Source organism: Leucoraja erinacea, unplaced genomic scaffold (genome assembly GCF_028641065.1).
Source record: "Leucoraja erinacea ecotype New England unplaced genomic scaffold, Leri_hhj_1 Leri_611S, whole genome shotgun sequence".
Taxonomy (NCBI): Eukaryota; Metazoa; Chordata; class Chondrichthyes; order Rajiformes; family Rajidae; genus Leucoraja; species Leucoraja erinaceus.
The window spans coordinates 77,745-91,662 of NW_026576522.1; the positions used below are offsets into that span (position 1 = coordinate 77,745).

General features: G+C 45.9%; 1 pseudogene; it reads left to right on the forward strand.

Annotated features, from left to right (window-relative positions):
* The first annotated feature begins 2,282 nt into the window (after positions 1-2,282).
* On the forward strand, positions 2,283-11,823 carry LOC129694303 (uncharacterized; annotated as a pseudogene).
* Positions 11,824-13,918: the final 2,095 nt, after the last annotated feature.

Sequence of the window (13,918 nt, forward strand, 5' to 3'; positions counted from 1 at the left end):
ATGTCACTTCAGTACATGTTAGTGAATGGGGAAACACGCACTTTCACACCCGTTAAAAACATGGAAAACGGACGATTTTTGAGCTGAACTTTTCTGTGCTAGTCGGGGTGACCGTGAAGGACAGCGACCTAAATTATCAGGCAAAAAAAAGATAGAAAGTAAGGTAATTACAAGAGGGAACTGAAGGTGCCAATCCAGCGGAAGTGCTTAGCAGACATTTGCCGTGGAGATTTAAAGGTCCAAAATATCGGGAATTATCGTGTCTGCTCGCTGAATTTCATCAAAAGTAAGTTAATAATGCCTTACGTTTGATGAAATTCAGTGAGCAAACGCGATAATACACGATATTTTGGACCTTTAAATCTTCACGGCAAATGTCGGCTGTTCACCTCCGCTGTTTTTCCACCTTCAGTTCCCTCTTGTAATTACCTTACTTTCTATCTTTTTTTTTGCCTGAAAATTTAGGTCGCTGTGCTTCACGGTCACCCCGACTAGCACAGAAAATTTCAGCTCAAAAATCCATGTTTTTGACGGGTGTGAAAGTGCGTGTTTCCCCATTCACTAACATGTACCGAAGTGACATATGTCCTCCAGTTAAATTATTCGGTCACGTGAGGGGGGATCTACGCTCATTTGACCTTTGGTGAAATCACCCTATACCTCTTCACAGTATTGCAAAACATTCAGATGGGAGAGAATTTCATTTCATGGATAAAATTACTATATGACAGACGGACTGTTAGAATGTTAACCAACCACGTACTTTCTCCGAAATTTCACTTATCCAGGGGAAGTAGACAGGGTCGCGCATTATCACCCCTGATATTTGCCCTTGCGGTAGAGCCTTTAGCGGAAAATATAATAATACATCCGAATATTCACGGCTATAATACTAAACATTTCAATAATAAAATATAATTATATGCAGATGATATATTATTTTACATTACAAAATCTCGTTAGTATACCAAATATATTAAATCTCATAGAGGAATTCGGTTCTTTCTCAGGATACAGAATAAACTGGAATAAAAGTGAAATAATGGCGATAAAACCCCAAGAGTCCACACTCCTTTTAAAATTTGCTTTTAGAATTGCGACAGAAATGTTTATGTATCTGGGTATCCAAGTAACCGGAAATATAATTATTTATTGGATGCAAACCTCCTGCCCTTAGCTACTAAATTAAACGCTCTTATTCAATTCTGGAAAACACTTCCTATGTCTTTAATAGGCAGAATAAATGCCATTAAAATGATTTTCCTACCACAAATTCTCTATTTATTTCATTCAATACCGCTGTATTTCCCTAAAACTTTCTTTAAAAATTTATTCCTAGATTACAAATTTTATTTGGGATTATACATCGCACAGAATTCATAGGCGACATTTATGTAAATCCAAATAAATCGGTGTATTGGCGCTCCCCAATTTATTGTACTATTATTGGACAACGATTATTTTAAAATGTAATTCACTGGCTGAATATTTCATGTCAACAGGTAGGTTGGTTAGTAATGGCGAGAGTGGATTGCTCGCGTTTTAATATAAGCGCTATCATTCTCTCCCCAATAAAGTTGAAGAATACAATAAACAAGAAAAACCCGATTATTCATGCACTTTATGTAAGACATATTCTACTCCAATGTAAAATACAACACAGACTATATTACTCAAAAACTAAATTGTACAAAATGTAACCAAATCTATCTCCTATCTGCGACAAATGTCTATCTCAAGAAGCAGATATAACACACTCCTTTGCCACTTGCATAAAACTTCATGAATTTTGGAAAGGCATTTTTGAAATCTTCTCAAAGTTATTAAAACATAAAACTGGAACCCCATGCATAATTGATTATTTTTGGAACATGAGCCTGCTCAGAGCTATCAATATTTCAAAGACGTTTCCTCAATTACGGCCTGATAATGGCAACAAAAAAAAACGCACACTTAAATTTGGAGAAAATGCATCCACCCCAACTTAAAATGAGGATCACAAGCATGCCTGAGACGCTACATCTTGAAGATACGAGACTAGTCTTAGCAGGAAAATCTGAACAATTTTTAAAGATATGATCTCCTTTCATTGACTCATTACAAGCATAATATGGCGCAACACAAATTCGGAATTAAACCGATTTACAGACAGGGTGATCGGTGTGGTGAGAAACGAAATAGGTATATCAACGCGTTTTGGTCTTTTTTTCTATTTTTTTTAAAATTATATTTCGTTTTGATCTTTTTTTACTTTTTTCTTTTTTTTTTCACGTTTTTACTTATTCACTAGGCAACTACACTATTTGGTGGTTTAGGCGTTTACACATTCACTAGCTCTTTCATTCTCTCTCTTTCTTGCTCTTTTTCTCTCTTTCTATTTCATTTTTGTCAAAATTAAAATGGAAGATGTGCAATAAATGTATTGTGTCATATGCCGCGGTTTATACCACTGTGCATTGCTTCTAATAAAAATAGGTTGGCTGCAGAGGTTTTGCAGGGCAATAGTTCTACAAAGCATTGAGTGCACTGGGCATCAGCGGAGTGGCAAGGAGAAGGGCCATCGAGAACACCACAGACGCAGCGGAAAAGGCCCCGAGGTGGCTCTGGATCAGGAGAGGAGGTCCATGGGGAGCAGCGAGTGCCGCCTGAACACAAGTCGTGGTCTGATCAACCACGGCTGGGTCGCCTGGGTGAATTTTGTTGTGTGTCTGATGTTGAAAGACCCGACACACCCAATGACCCCAGGTTACATCACTGATGATGTGTTCAGGAGCATCTATCGATGTATTTGTATCAATCACTGTGCTGGTGAAACCAGTGGCGACCAGGAATAGACTGGTTGACAACCAAGAATAGGGCGGTGACGACTGGAGAGACAGTGGACAGCTCGGAAAGAGGGCAACCGGGGCGGGGCGGGTTGGCAACCCATACCGCATCCTCTGAGAGAAGGAGACCCAAATCACGCTACAGAAAAACACATGGAAAAATACCCCCAGGGGTGCCCGAGAGGGGTGGAGGATGAGCACCTCAATTGGACGGATCAAAGGTTAACGACATGGCAATGGGCCACCGACTATGAGTATCAAATGCAGCTGTGGTAATGTTTGCAAGAACCGCCGAGGCCTGAAGATTCACCAAACCCGGATGATGTGTTTGGAGGCACAGGGCGTGTCACAACGCAGGGGTATTTTACCTGGTGAGACGCAGGATGAGCCGGGCCCGGAATCACCCCATAGAGCCTGAAGCCTCCAAGTGGTGCAACGAGTCCCTCGGAACAGTTCTCCGGAGAAAGTTCGAGTCAAATGGCCTCAGGCCAGCAAGACGGCAGTCTGCCATCATTTCGACGAGGACGTCGACAAGGTGCTAGAAGAAACTGCGAAGGGTTACGTGGACCGAAGGCTGCGGACGGCGACGACAATCATCATCAGCCTAGCGTTGGAGAGGTTTGGAGAAGTGGAGAAGAAGCCGGCCAGAACACCTTTCACCATGAACCAACGAGCAACGAAGAATCACAAGATACGGCAGGAGCTGAAGTCCCTCAAGAAGCAGTATAAAGAGGCCAGGCAAGAGCAATGTCCCCCCTTGGCTGAGCTGAGAACCGTCCTGAGGTAGAAGCTGATGACCCTCCGTAGAGCTGAGTGGCACCGAAGTCGCCGGAAGGAAAGAGCCAGGAAGCGAGCATCCTTCATAGCCAACCCTTTCGGCTTCACCAAACAACTACTCGGGCAGACGTGCAGTGGGAGTTTGGCTTGCTCTAAGGAGGAGATCGACCGACACATCCAGACGACCTACAGTGACCCCATCAGGCAGCAGCAGCTGGGCCAGTGCAACATCCGGAAAAAAACACCTCCACCCATCAAGGAGTTTGATAGTAGAGAGCCACTCCTGAAAGAGGTCCAGGACGTTGTGAAGAGAGCAAGATCTGGCTCAGCCCCTGGCCCGAGCAGAGTCCCCTACCGGGTCTACAAGAACTGCCCCTTGTTACTGAAATGGCTGTGGAAGATCCTGAAAGTCATCTGGAGGAGAGGAAAAGTGGCGCAGCAGTGGCGATTCGCTGAAGGAGTCTGGATCCCAAAGGAGGAAGATTCCAAGAAGATCGATCAGTTCAGAATCATCTCCTTGCTAAGCGTTGAAGCCAAGATTTTCTTCAGCATATTGGCGAGGCGGCTGACCAACTTCCTCTCCAGCAATGTTTACATCGACAGCTCAGTGCAAAAGTGAGGCTTATTTGGAGTGCCGGGGTGTCTAGAGCTCACGGGAGTGGTGACCCAGCTCATCAGAGAAGCCAGGGAGGACAAGGGAGACCTGACAGTGCTCTGGCTTGACCTGGCCAACGCCTAAGGCTCCATCCCGCACAAGCTGATCCAGACAGTCATGGCCAAGCATCATGTGCCGGGCCAAGTGGCAGATCTCATCCTGGACTATTGCAACCGGTTCAGCATGAGAGTCTCATCGGGGTCAGTAACATCAGAGTGGCACAGACTGGAGGTTGGGATTATCACAGGTTGTACCATCTATGTGATCCTTTTTGCCTTGGCGATGAACATGATCGTCAAGTCTGCTAAGCCAGAGTGCTGGGGGCCTCGGACCAAGTCAGGAATGCGCCAACCACCAACCAGAGCCTACATGGACGACCTGACTGTCACCACTGAGTCAGTGCCAGGAGGCAGGTGGATCCTGCAGGGGTTTGAGAAATTGATTGGATGGGCAAGAATGAGGTTTAAGCCAGGAAAATCAAGGTCACTTGTGCTAAAGAACGGCAAAGTCATGGACAGGTTCCGCTTCAGCATCGAAGGGACACCAATCCCAATTGTCTCCAAAAGGCCAGTGAAGAGTCTTGGCAAGGTGTTTAACAGCAGCCTGAAGGATAAAGCATCTGTCCAGGCAACCTGTCGGGAGCTGAAGACGTGGTTGGGAGCAGTGGACCGGTCGGGGCTTCCCGGCAAGTTCAAGGCATGGATTTACCAGCATGGTATCCTGCCAAAGATACTGTGGCCACTGCTTGTCTACGAAGTCCCAAAATCCATCGTACAGAGATTGGAGAGGAAAGTCAGCAGCTTTCTCAGAAGGTAGCGGGGATGTCCAGGACCCTTAGCAGCATCGCCCTTTACGGAAATAACACCAAGCTCCAGCTGCCCCTGAAGTCCCTGGAGGAGGAGTTTAAGGTGACTCGGGCCAGAGAGATGATGCTGTACAGGGACTCCAGCGACCCCAAGATGGCTCAAGCAGGGGTGGAGGTGAAAACTGGGAGGAAGTGGAGAGCCGGCGAAGCCGTGCTGCAAGCAGAGTCTCGGATACGCCACAGAGTCCTGGTAGGAGCAATGACTCGGGGAAGAGCTGGCCTGGGAATCTTCCCATCTCCCCAGTTTAACAAGGCCATGGGGAAGGAGAGGCGCAGGCTGGTCCAGGAGGAAGTGAGGGCAGTGGTGGACTAGGAGAGGCCTACCAGAGCAGTTGGATTGAGGCAGCAGGGAGCCTGGACAAGGTGGGAGCAGGCCATGGACCGAAAAGTCACATGGACTGAGCTCTGCCAGGCTGAACCACAGCGCATCAAGTTCCTGGTCCAGGCAGTGTATGATGTCCTGCCCAGCCCATCGAACCTCTTCATCTGGGACAAAGCGTAATCTCCAGATTGCCCGCAATGCTCAGGCAAGGGGACGTTGGAACACATCCTGAGCTGTTGCCCAAAGGCTCTTGGGCAGGGCCGGTACACATGGCGTCACGACCAGGTCCTCAAACCTATCGCAGAAGCCATCAGCATGGGAATCAGCAGCTGCAGACGAGAACGCCCCACCACCCAGATGATCACCTTCGTGAAGGCCGGAGTGCAGCTGCCAAGAACCACAGCAGCCAGGAATCTATCAGCCGCGGCTCGAGAGACTAACAGAGACTAACAGAGGCAAAGAGGTTTGCGACGCACTGCAAGGGAGCAGTGGACCAGACAGGAAGAGCGGACGGAATTACCACTAGACAGCCACTACCAGTAGGTAATTTACGGCTGGGGTGAGTACTTTCCCATTATAGGAGGTAGGATTATATAAATAAGGGGTGTATCAATACAGTAGGGGATTCTTAAATAGGACCAGTTAATTACTTATATAAGATGGGCGGTAAGGAGATGTGCCAATACTGCGAGATGTGGGAATTTGTCGACACCATTGATGTAGAAGATCCCTACAGCTGCAGTAAGTGTTTGAGGCTAGAGGAACTCCAGCTCCGCATTTATGAGCTGGAGACCCAACTTCATACGCTGCGGTACATCAGGGAGGGGGAGTATTACCTGGATGTTTTGTGCCAGGGGATGGTCACACCGACCAGCTTAACTAATTCAGTAGGCAGTGAGCAAGGAAAGGAAGGTGTGGCCATAAGCGAGGCAGGTAGGGGGAACCAGGAGGAGATGCGGCAGGAGCCACAGCCCTTGTCCCTGACGAGCATGACCGAGGCTCTTACTCAATGTAAGGACGGGATCAGGGGCTGTGGGAGGGATGAGCAACCTGGCTGCAGCACCGTGGATCAGGAGGCCATTCAAGAGGGGGGTTAGAAGAAATGCCGTAGTGATAGGGGATAGTAATATTCGGGGGGTAGATAAGGTTCTCTGCGGCCAGCAGAACATGTCCCGAAGGCTGTGTTGCCTACCCGGTGCTAGGGTTAAGGATATTTCTGCGGTGCTGGAGAGAAATTTGCAGAGGGAGGGGGAGGATCCAGTGGTCGTGGGTCCATGTGGGGACCAATGACATAGGAAGGACGAGGAAGGAGGATCTGCTGAAGGAGTTTGAGCAGTTAGGGAATAAATTAAAAAGCAGAACCTCGAGGGTACTGATCTCCGGATTGCTACCTGAGCCACGGGCCAAATCGGCGAGGGTACGTAAAATTAAAAAGCTAAATGCGTGGCTCAAAGACTGGTGTGGGAAAAAAAATGGGTTTGGGTTTCTTGGGCCACTGGCACCAGTACTGGGACAGGGGGGATCTGTTCTGTAAGGACGGACTTCACCTGAACGGTGCTGGGACTGGGGTCCTGGCAAATCATATAACTAGGGCAGTAGAGAGGTCTTTAAACTAAGTAGCGGGGGGGAGGTATCAAGGGGGGTAATAACGGCAGGGGTAGAGGAAATAGAGCAGGGTATCTGTGGGGAAGCGGAAAGTCAAAATGTGACAGGAGACAGAATGTGTGAAGATAAAGCTTTAGATGTAAAAGGGGCAAAAACGGAAAGGAAGGGTAGTAAAAATCATCTGAAAGTGCTTTATCTAAATGCACGGAGTATTCGTAATAAGATAAATGAATTAACGGTGCAATTAAGTATATATAGTTATGATATCGTGGCCATTACGGAGACATGGCTGCAAGGGGATCAGGACTGGGAGTTAAATATAGAGGGGTACTCGACAATTAGGAAAGATAGACAGGAAAGAAAGGGAGGAGGGTTGGCCCTTTTATTAAGGGAGGGAATAACGGCAATAGAGAGGAAGGATATTGCGTTGAAGGATCAGGATATTGAAACAGCTTGGGTACAGATAGAGAATAATAAGGGGAAAAAAACACTAGTGGGTGTAATTTATAGACCTCCAAATAGCTGTGACGCTGTTAGTCAGAACATAAATCTGCAAATAGTTGACGCATGTAACAAGGGAACTGCTGTAATCATGGGGGACTTCAATTTTCATATTAATTGGGCAAACCAAACTGGGCAGGGTAGACTAGAGGAAGAGTTTATAGAATGTATTAGAGACGGGTTCCTAGAACAGTATGTCACAGAACCGACAAGGGGGGAGGCAATCTTGGATCTGGTCCTGTGTAATGAAGCAGGATTAATTAAAAATGTCATAGTTAGGGACTCGTTGGGAACAAGTGACCACAATATGGTCGAATTCCATATTCAAATAGAAGGGGAGCAGGTTGAAACTCAGGCTAGGGTACTTAGTCTAAATAAGGGGGATTATGAAGGTATGAGGACTGAGCTGATCAAAGTTGACTGGGATAGCAGACTCAAGAATAAGACGGTACATGAGCAGTGGTGTACGTTTAAGGGTATACTGTATAATCTTCAAGAAAAATTTATTCCTATGAAGAAAAAAAGGGGTAAGGGTAAGAACAGTCAGCCATGGCTCAGTAAAACTATAAAGGATAGTATTCGGCTGAAAGCAAGGGCATATAAGGTAGCCAGAGATAGTGGGAGGGTAGAGGATTGGGAAGCATTTAAAGGTCAGCAAAAAATAACTAAGAGATTAATTAAGACGGGGAAAATAGACTATGAAAGGAATTTAGCGAACAACATAAAAACTAATAGTAAGAGTTTTTATAGCTATATAAAAAGAAAAAGGGTGGCTAAGGTGAACGTTGGTCCATTGGAGGGTGAGACTGGAGAGTTGTTGGTGGGGAACATGGAAATGGCAAAGGCATTAAACGAGTATTTTGTATCAGTCTTCACCATAGAAGACACAAAAAATATTCCAACGCTGGATAAACAGGGGGCGGTAGGAATGGAGGAGCTAAATACTATTAAGATCACCAAGGAGGTGGTATTAGGGAAATTAATGAGACTGAAGGGGGATAAATCCCCTGGGCCTGATGGATTACATCCAAGGGTCTTGAGGGAGATAGCGGTGGGGATTGTGGATGCATTGGTGATAATTTTCCAAAACTCCCTGGAGGCAGGAACGGTCCCAGTGGATTGGAAAATGGCCAATGTAACACCTATATTTAAAAAAGGAAGTAAACAGAAGGCGGGTAACTATAGACCGGTTAGTCTAACATCGGTGGTGGGTAAAATGTTAGAGACAATTATTAAAGAAACACTAACGGGGCACTTGGATAAACATGACTTCATCGGACAGAACCAGCATGGTTTTGTGAAGGGGAAGTCCTGTTTAACGAATCTGCTCGAATTCTTTGAGGAAGTAACAACCCGGGTGGATAAAGGGGAACCGGTGGATGTGGTATACTTGGACTTCCAAAAGGCTTTTGACAAGGAGCCACATAAGAGACTATTGCTAAAAATAAAAAATTATGGGATTGGGGGTAATATATTAGCATGGGTAGAGGATTGGCTAACAAATAGGAAGCAGAGAGTGGGGATAAATGGTTCATACTCGGGATGGCAACCGGTAACTAGCGGGGTTCCGCAAGGGTCGGTGCTGGGACCCCAGTTGTTCACAATTTATATAAATGATTTGGAGGAGGGAACCAAGTGTAATATATCAAAATTTGCGGACGATACAAAAATGGGAGGAAAAGTAGGGGATGAGGAGGATAGGAAGAGTCTGCAAAAGGATATAGATAAGCTAGGTGAGTGGGCAACAACTTGGCAGATGAAATTTAATACTAATAAATGTGAAGTCATTCACTTTGGGAAAAAAAATGATAGGGCAAGTTATTTTCTAAATGAGGAGGAGCTGCGTTGTAATGCAACGCAAAGGGATCTAGGGATATTAGTACATGAATCACTGAAAGTTAGTATGCAGGTGCAGCAAGCAATCAGGAAGGCCAATGGAGTTTTGGCCTTTATTGCTAGGGGGATTGAGTATAAAAACACGGAGGTCTTGCTGCAGCTGTACACAGTATTAGTGAGACCACATTTGGAATACTGTGTACAGTTCTGGGGTCCATACTTAAGAAAGGATGTACTAGCCCTGGAGGCAGTGCAGCGAAGGTTTACAAGATTAATTCCTGCAATGAGGGGATTGACATATGAGGAAAGGTTAAGTAGGCTGGAACTCTACTCTTTGGAGTTTAGAAGAATGAGAGGCGTTCTCATTGAAACATATAAGATCGTGAGGGGCCTTGATCGGGTGGATGCACCGAGGATGTTCCCAATGATCGGGGAAACTAGAACTAGGGGACATAGTTGCAGAATAAGGGGGGGCTCTTTTAAAACTGAGATGAGGAAGAACTTCTTCACACAGAGGGTGGTTAATTTATGGAATTCACTGCCCCAGGGAGCAGTGGAAGCAGAAACTTTAAATATATTTAAGACCAAAATAGATGGTTTTTTAGCTGCCAAGGGGATAAGGGGCTACGGGGAGAGGGCAGGGATATGGACCTAGGTATGGTTAGTATAGTAAGACCTGAGTGATCTCCTGGACAAGTGTCGATCGCCTGGATTGGGGTCGGAGAGGAATTTCCCGGATTTTTTTCCCGAATTGGACCTGGATTTTTATCCGGTTTTTTGCCTCCCCCAGGAGATCACGAGGTTCTTGGGGTGGAGAGGGGTGATAGCGGTATATGGGGGAGGGTAGTGTCTTGTGTTCTGTGTCTTGTGTCTACTGTTTGTGGGTAAGTGTGTCTGTTTAGTGTTCAGCCATGAGCGAATGGCGGTGCGGGCTCGACGGACCTGGTGGTCTACTCTCGCACCTACTTTCTATGTTTCTATGTTTCTATGAATCCTGGCGACTGCGCAGGACTGGCAGCTTTCCAGGTAAAACAGCTGAAGTTCCCACAGCACATTGCCACGACCACCCTGAGGCCAAATATCCTCCTGGTCTCAGAGGTGACCAAAAACATCGTCTTGTTGGAACTGACAGTGCCGTGGGAGAAGGTCCACGAGAGGAATATGGCCAAATATGAAAAACTGGTCAAAGACTGCCGCAAGCAGGGCTGGAAGGCAAGATGTATGCCCATTGAGGTTGGATGCAGAGGTTTTGCATGGCAATCGCTCTACAAAGCCTTGAGTGCACTGGGCATCAACGGAGTGGCGAGGAGAAAGGCCATCAAGAACACCACAGAGGCAGCGGAGAAGGCCTCGAGATGGCTCTGGATCAGGAGAGGAGGTCCTTGCGGAGGAGCGAATGCCATCTGAACACGTCGTGGTCTGATCAACCACGGGTCGCCTGTGTGATGGTGTCTGATGTTGAAAGACCCGAAACACCCAATGACCCCAAGTTACATCACTGACGATGAGTCCAGGAGCATCTATCGATGTATTTCATTAGAAACGGGAATAGTCCCCGAGGATTGGCGTACTGCGCATGTTGTTCCATTGTTTAAAAAGGGTTCTAAGAGTAAACCTAGCAATTATAGACCTGTTAGTTTGACTTCAGTGGTGGGCAAATTAATGGAAAAGATACTTAGAAATAATATATATAAGCATCTGGATAAACAGAGTCTGATTAGGAACACTCAACATGGATTTGTGCCTGGAAGGTCATGTTTGACCAATCTTCTTGAATTTTTTGAAGAGGTTACTAGGGAAATTGACGAGGGTAAAGCAGTGGATGTTGTCTATATGGACTTTGACAAGGTTCCTCATGGAAGGCTGCTTCAGAAGGTTCAACTGTTGCGTATAAATACAGGAATAGCAAGATGGATTCGACAGTGGCTGAATGGGAGAAGCCAGAGGGTAATGGTGGATGGCTGTTTATCGGGTTGGAGGCAGGTGACTAGTGGGGTGCCTCAGGGATCTGTGTTGGGGCCTTTGTTGTTTGTCATGTACATCAATGATCTGGATGAAGGTGTGGTAAATTGGATTAGTAAGTATGCAGACGATACCAAGATAGGGGTGTTGTGGATAATGAAGAGGATTTCCAAAGTCTACAGAGTGATTTAGGCCATTTGGAAAAATGGGCTGAAAGATGGCAGATGAAGTTTAATGCTGATAAATGTGAGGTGCTACACCTTGGCAGGACAAATCAAAATAGGATGTACATGGTAAATGGTAGGGAATTGAAGAATACAGTTGAACAGAGGGATCTGAGTATAACCGTGCATAGTTCCTTGAAGGTGGAATCTCATATAGATAGGGTGGTAAAGAAAGCTTTTGGTATGCTAGCCTTTATAAATCAGAGCATTGAGTATAGAAGCTGGGATGTAATGTTAAAATTGTACAAGGCATTGGCCTGTTGGTCTGACTTCAAACGTTCATAAAATGGCATTATTGTATTAATGACTATACTAAATGGGACCCGTTGTGTCCCAGACACACGGGAGACCTGCTCCTACAACGCAACCCATTCCAAAACGGAATATTCCACCACTCACCCGTCCCCACAATGCAATCCGTTCCCCCAGAGCAATATTCCACCACACACTTATAGCCACTAACTGCGCATTATTATTATTATTATTATTATTATTATTATTATTATTATTATTATTATTATTATTATTATTATTGTTATTTCACAGTTATTGTTTGTTTTTATGTATGTGTGCGTATCTATATATAGATATACTAGACTACTAGTTTCTGGGGGAAGGGTGTATGGGCGGGGGAGGTGGTTGGGTTGGGGGGTGGGGGTGTGTGTGTGGGGGGGGGGGGTTGAGGGGGGGAGGTGTTGTGGGGGACGCGGTTGGGCGGGAGTCTACTGGGGGTTGGGGTGGGTATGTGGAGGTGGGTTTGTGTGCGGGTAGATTGTGTGAGGAGGGTGGTTTGTGGGCGGGGATGGTTATGGGGTGAGGGGGGTGTGTGGACCGGGGGGTTTGTGGGGGGAAGGGTGTGTGGGCGGTGTGGGACGAGGAGAGAGTTCGGAGAAAATACATGGCAAGAGCCATGGGGAATGGGGTATCACGGGAAGGGAGGCAGGTCATAATAATGTGGTGCAGAGGGGTAAGGGCTGGAACTGACGGTGCGATGGGATCTCGTTTCTGATGGAGGAGTTTTTGTTCAATATACACCGCGCGACATTGTGCCTGCCGTTATCGTGCATGGTTTGATGACGGGCCGTTGTGAACGGTTTGTTCCAGCAGGCGCCCGTCGGTCTGACCATTCCTCATTGGCACCGGCCAGTCGTCAGCATTATTCAACAAGCAGACTTTAATTGGTCAGCAATTAATACGCGCTGAAGGGTTGCATTCCGATGTCAGATCGTCACAGCGACGCGAGTCGCTTAAAGAGCCCAACTATCAAATTTCCAGACACGGCTTCTCCCCACGGTATTCATGTCCACGTGAGTCTTGCAACGTGTGCAGACTAATGAATCAGGCCTTCAACAATAGTAATATAAACTTCTCTTAATTCGTGCTGTGGGATATAAAACACAACCTAGTTCCAGTTTCATCGCTGTGCAAAGGACCTTCGTCAATGCAATTCAGCATTCCTACATTCCGGCCTGTAGGACCGTATCATGGCTGTGTTGGGACCAAATATTGAGGACCATTGCTGCACAATTCCGCCTTTGTGCGGTTTCTAAATTCATCCATTTTCACCCAAAGCCATTTACATTTTGTCCCACGGCAATTGAGTATTCATTCTACAAATAATACCGCGAAAACTCCACATCGTCCATCAGCCTTCTCTGTTACAAAGAACAAAATTAATGGCTCATTTAACAAAATACAACGAAGTGTTTTACATTCCAAAAGAGAGCGTTATTGAAAACGGGAAGTGTTGAGATAGGTCCTTTGCGAGATCCGATCTGGTTCAAACATTCGACAACAATGCTCAGATGTGCAACAAATGGTCCTTGGCGTGTGGATCTATGGAACCATTGATGTAGCAGCACTTGCTGCAGACGATAGTGAAGAATTGCCATGATTCGTGGGCTTAACCATATACATTTTTAATGTTCTTGTCGAGCTGTGTCCAATAATTCCTCTGGATGATCGACCAATATACCCACCACCCACTGAATGAAAAGGTTTTCTCATCACTTTCTGCTAAGTAATCCCATTTCTCGCATTAAACTCTTGTGTTGTGTTTTGTTGCATCCACGGCCTTGAAAAAGACCCTTAACATTCATCGTATTTAAGAACTTTAATATTACACCTCAGGCTCCTGTGCTTCAAGAAACAAAGTGCTCCCAAACTATCTTTATAGCAAATGCCCTCGCGTCGAAGGAAAATATGCCTAGCAGATTACCGAAATATCGTCTTTAGTGGGGTACTAGAAACGGGATACAATATTCCCAATGGAGCCTCGCCAACTTATTTTGAAATTGTAGCATAAGGTGCTAGCTGTTGCCAATTTGCCCAGTTGATTAAGATCAT